We start from the raw sequence: 6000 nt of genomic DNA, 5'->3' as shown, positions 1-6000 counted from the left end.
TCCTACAGCTTCCAAAATTACAGTCAACATTTCACAGCTGATACAAAGTTTCACTGCTGAAGACTTCTCCTTGAAAATACTGGGTCTGGCTGAGATGGAGTTAATTTTCCCCATAGCAGCCCTCATAGTGCTGTGCTTTGTATCGGTGGCTAGAAAGGTGTTGATAACACACCAGTGTTTTGGCTACTGCTGAGCAGTGCTCGCACAGCATCCAGGCTGTCTCTTCAACATTTCCCCCCCACTACCAGTAGGCTGGGGGTGGGCAAGATCTTGGGAGGGGACACAGCCAGGACAGCTGACCCAAACTGACCAAAGGGGCATTCCATACCATATGACCTCCGCTCAGCAATAAAGCGAAGAGAAAGGAGGAGGAAGGGGGGGCATTTGTTATTTATGACATTTGTCTTCTGGAGCAACCGCTACACCTACTGAAGCCCTGCTTCCTGAGAAGTGGCTGGACTTCACCTGCTGATGGGAAATTGTGGTGGTGCATCCCCCCCCATTCCTCTTTCTCTTCAACAGCTTTACGATCTCAGGAATTCCAGGCCACCATTTTTGTGTAGTGAGTTAGTCAGTTAAGCGCCCCTTAATTGTACTAGAAACTCCTACATGGCTGAAGCAGAGAGCGTCCCTGTCCTTATCAAAATCTTCGTATTATGGCTATCGAGGGGAACAAGAACAAACAGCTACCCCTGACAGCCTTGAAACAGAATGGTGTCACCATTACTGGAATTCCAGCAACTACCAATCCGAATTGTGGCTCAGATGGAAATTTACTGGTGATTAAAGTCAATCATCTCACAATCCTATAAACAGCAGTCCTAAGTGAGGCCCTTTGAGCTCTCCTGGACTGCCGCGGGCTGCACCAGCATCTCCCTCTGAGCGAGATGCCTCTCGGAGCCAGCAAACTCTGAAAGTTTCCTACAACCAGAAATCCATTGTCAAAGACTGACAGTGGAGCCTGGGCTGAAACCCTACACTCCTTGAGGCTCAACCCTCACATGTTGAGAAATGCCAAGACATTAGACGTGAGTATTTCACTGAACTCGAGGGGAATTCTTAACAGGTATACCATTTTTATATATGCATTCATGTTTGTGTATATGCATGTGTGAATCAGTTTAAGTAGTCTGTAGATTTATGATTTAATTTCAGAGTCTTATACTGCTGCGTTATTCTTATTCCTATAACCTGTTGACCAAGTCTGAGACTAAGATTGGACCTAGCCACACCTAGACTCCTCTCTAAGAAGGAGTTTAGAAAGCAAGGGGGTCTATTCTGAACCTCGTGACTCAACGGGAGGGTTCCCCATATCCCCTACATATGATCTCTTTCTCTCTCACCCGAGTGTAACCCAATTTCCTTTATACACTTCTTCTGTGCATTAGATATATGTGTGTATATATATATTCCTTATTCCTATAAACTGTTGACCAAGTCTGAGACTAGGATTGGACCCAGCCGCCCTTAAACTCCTCCCTGAGAAGGAGTTTAGAAAGCAAGGGGGTCTATTCTGAACCTCATGACTCAACGGGAGGGCCCTCCTTATCCTCTACATACGCAATCCCACTATGAACCATTCCAACTCAGTGTAATTTAATTTCCTGTATGCACTTCCATGTAGTAATACAGTGAACCTCGCCATCTTTGAATCTGTAACTACAAGTCACTGTTTTGATCAATTTTGTCTAATCACTTTGTTAATCATTGATGATTGAGTGCTATTGAAAATATTACAATCAAATTCTGCGATTTGCTACAAGTAAATTCTAAGCTGCTTCTAAATCAAACTGTGTAAAGTCACTCACTCATAATAAATTGACATAATCAGCAGGATTCACAAACCTGCATTCATGACAGAGAATAAAATCTTTGTTTTCCTTTTGCATCTGTGTGCAGTCTTTGCTTTTGCTTTTATTAAACTGCCTTTATCTTGACCCATGAGGTTTTTTCTTTTTTCCATCTCATTTTCTTCCCTTCCCCCCTGTCCTGCTGAGGAGGGGAGTGATAGAGTGGCTTGGTGGCACCTGGCATCCAGCCAAGGTCAACTCATCACCCTAAGTAAGTTATAATTTACCTGTGTGGCACTTGTATGGAAGGTAGCTGGCATGTCTCGTGGCTTTACAGCAGCTCCTGGTTTGGTTGATCAGCAGGAATATTATGCTTGGAATAAAATAAGTTTTCTTAAATTCTCCTCTTCTCTTCTTGCTGGTCTAGAAGCCACCCAGAGACCTTTCCAAGTTAGCTATGGGTTTGCTGTAGACAAGAAGCAGCTCATCTCTAGACTTTCTCTTTTCATTTACTCAGGAGTTATCCCAACTGCATGGTGATCCAAGCAAAATCTTAACACCAGTATCACTTACCCACAAGACCGTCCTAATTAGCCCATGCTTTTTTATACGAAACACTACCTACAACAAGTAGCCCTCAACTCTTTACTGTTTTTTTGTTTTGGTTTGGTTTGGGTTTGGGGTTTTTGGGGTTTTTTTTGTGTTTTTTTTTTTTTTTCTTCAGGAAAAGGAACTCAACCCATGGGTTTATTGCTGCTGTGTATTTTCACTCATTTGCGGCTGTGCACAGTGTTGTGGATAATTCATAGCAGGCAGTACCCAGAGCTGCCACAGTGAAGCTGCTCAGCAGAGCAATGGGGTCAGAATGGAAAAAGGAGATCCCCAAAGAACAGAAGACATATAGCTATATCCTTAAAGCTCCAGAAGTGTTGTGTAGGTGCATGGACTTCGGGTGATTAAAAGGAAGGTAAAGATGTCAGAGCAGAAGGATGCTGGAAAAGCAGAAGTTAGGAACAGCATGAGAAATTTGATTACAAGCTGGTGTGCCTTGTGCTGTTGATGGAGAGATCTTATATGGGTGTTTAGAGGGTGCTGTGAGGAAAAGGAGATTTTGCATATTAAGGAGTTTGCTACAGGGAGAACTGATCTTCCTTTGGGAAAACTTAAGAAGGATATTAATAGATCTCTTTTTTTTTTTTTTTTTTTTTTTTTGTACTGGGGTTTGATATTAACTTCTTACAACTGTAGAGTGCTTTGCAAAAATTGTTTTGAAAAATTTGGCTGCATTCTTGACCTATCCTTTCTGTTGCTTTATTGTGCTGCTATTTGTGAATAACGCATGTGACAAAAGCTGTTAAAATAAGAATGAAGTTTATGAATAAACTTCATAACTTTGCTGTGAGCAATATTTTTCTTCCTAACTGAAATTATCACTTGTCTGAGCATCCCTGATTTCATGTTTGTAATGATACCACTATCTGCTGGGTTATTTAAGGCAGTGCTCTGGAGCTTAGTCCAGAGCCATGGCTCGGGTGTTGGTGAGCCAGGCGGTGAGCACTGGCTTTGGGAAGGCTGCCAACAGAGAGATGCACCTTACTGAGAAGTGTCTTGGGAATCAATCAAACTATAAAAGAATCTCCTCTTTACAAAATGAAGTATAAAGGCACGAAATGAGTTGGTTTTCCCTCCCTGCTTTTAATGGTGTTCTCCTGCGTATTGTACCTATCTCCCCTGCCTTCAGGAAGACTGTTTCCCCCGGCCCACCCAGTTCATTGGCAATGAACCTCCCTTTCTCTGAGCACTCAGTAGCTGTTACGATGTCCTGCTCCAGGCGTGCTGGAGTGAGCAAGCTCGTGTCTATTTGGGTATCTTTTGTTTCACGTCATCTTTCATGCCCTGGGGACCATGGCTCTCTCCTGTCCTCCATCAACCTGGCCACCAGCATTGCCTTGAGAAAAAGCCAACTGGCTTATGGAAAGACCAGTTAGGTAGCAATTGTTAAGAGATGCTTACTCTACCTGTACTTACAAGGTAACTAGTTGTCTTACCAAATCAGATGTGCCCCGTGTGTGTGTCCTACCCAGAAATGACTGTAAGTGTCTGGTGCCTTCCCCAGGAAGAGGTGTGTTTGGTGAAACAGAACCCAAAATCTTGAGATCTGGGAACTGCTGCAGGTCGTGCACAGCATCCCCCAGAGGATACAGAATGTCATCTGTTTCTTCAGACAGATATATGTGTGTGTATATACATAGTTTTTACTTTGAAAAATATCTCCTTAAGTATAGTGGTTGCTTCTGCTGTGGAAATTTGGAGTGAGCTGGGCTGACACTATATGGGATAACCTGCAACTGTTTGGGGAAGGTTTTTCTTGCCCTGTTACTGCATTGGGTGGAGTCAGAGCAATGACAGGGTATGTGCTTTGGTATAATGTGCAGGTACTTTGGATAGACAGAGAAAATGCTCTAAAAAGTAGGTATTAGGAGAAGTCTTGGTTGCCTTATGTTAATAAAGTCATTAGCCTAACTGATAACATTTCAATAAAAAGAGCAGAATTGGGATAGGATTTTAAGGTTGGATGTTGGAAGAATGGACTGGGAAGTGTGGCGGTGAGGCTTCTCGCTGGTGGTACTGAGTGGAATTAACTGTGGGAAGCTTTTGCCCACCTTGGCTTGCTGGAGGGGCACTTGGTGCTATCATCCTTTCTGGATCTGGTTCTTTCACAAGTGACATCCAAGCAGCAGGCAGCAGAGTGGCACAACACTTCCCTGTTACATCTGGTGGGCTGGTCTGCCTAATGGTGTAAAGGGGCCATTTTTGTCTCCTTGCTGACAGATCCTTGGCATTTTATTTGAGAAGAGATCGGATTTTTACTCTCCCTTAGGCAGGAACGGATGTATATCTGGAGGAGAAATCTATGAAAGCTTCTGTATTTTAAATTCCAAATACCAAACACAACAAACTACTTGCAGACACTGTGATGATGCTGTTCAGACATGGTGAAATCAGCCCCCACACAAGGGCTGGTGAGGATGCTGGGCGGAGCAAAATTGTGCAAAACGTCATCTGTGGGATGGCATCGCTCCTCGGGTCCTCAGCAAACACACGCAGACAGCACAGGCGTGTGAGAGCTGCTCTGCGTGCTGTGACAATGTGGAAACAAGAAACGGTGACACTTGTTGAACAAGGTGTTCACCAGCATCCAGTCCTCAGCACGGTTTGTCACTGCTGCTTGGCAGCACATTGAGGAGGAGCTTGGAGTACCAAAAATAGTGTGAATTCAGAAAGACGTGTTTTAAAATTGCAGAGCAGCTAGGCAACAAAAAGTACACAGTCCATACTAGGCTTCAGCTGTTTGTTTGATGCTTCAGCCAAAAACGGCTTCGTTAGTCAAAATGAAATACTGTAGGCGGTTAATCCTAAACCCACCAGGGATCCTGAGCAAAATGGCAGCACGAGGCAGACACAGCAGTGTGGGAGCATCTGTTGCCATGCCAACCTCTTAATTTAAAGCTATCGCAGAGCAGATGCTATCGCATCATAAATATAGGTTTACTTTGTAGTAACGATGCTGTTCTAGACATTAAGTTTGCTCGTGTGTAGGAATGCTTGGGACCTGAAGTACACAAAATAAATCAAAGTACTGTGATTAGTTGTATTTATCTTTCATGAAATAAGAATAAGGCTTCCTTGGACTCACTGCTTTGCATGAAAAATAGCAGGTTTCAGTTTTTTTCTAGAACACACATTGCTCGCCTGGGTGCACCCCATCCCCATGGCAGTGTGCTCTGTGCCACCCATCTCCGCTGCCTGTCACTCTGGCATTCAGTTCCTGGGTAGCATCGGTTGCATTTTTTTTTTGTTTGAAAGATTTTTCTGCATGTCAAGCTGACAGCCTGCGTATGATGTATATTTGTGAGTTAGAGCTGCAAATAGACAACCTGACGGTGTGAGAGGTAGAGCGTGGGAAAAGGCTCAGAGCTCCTGCTGGCAGGGGTTTGGGTAGCTCCAGACACATTCTGGGAAACCAGTGTTGTTTATTCCAGCTCCAATTTTATTGCTTCTGTATTTTGGATGTGAAAAGACACAGGGACACATTTTAGATTTTAAAAAATAAATAAATACAAATCTCTATCTTGAGAGGAATGGCAGTGACTGGAAGGCCTGTGAAGGACAGGTGATAATTAAAGGTTGAACCTGCAGTTGAAGCTCT

The sequence above is a fragment of the Pelecanus crispus genome, chromosome 5, assembly GCF_030463565.1.
Source record: "Pelecanus crispus isolate bPelCri1 chromosome 5, bPelCri1.pri, whole genome shotgun sequence".
In the NCBI taxonomy this organism is placed as follows: Eukaryota; Metazoa; Chordata; class Aves; order Pelecaniformes; family Pelecanidae; genus Pelecanus; species Pelecanus crispus.
This window is presented reverse-complemented; position numbering follows the sequence as displayed.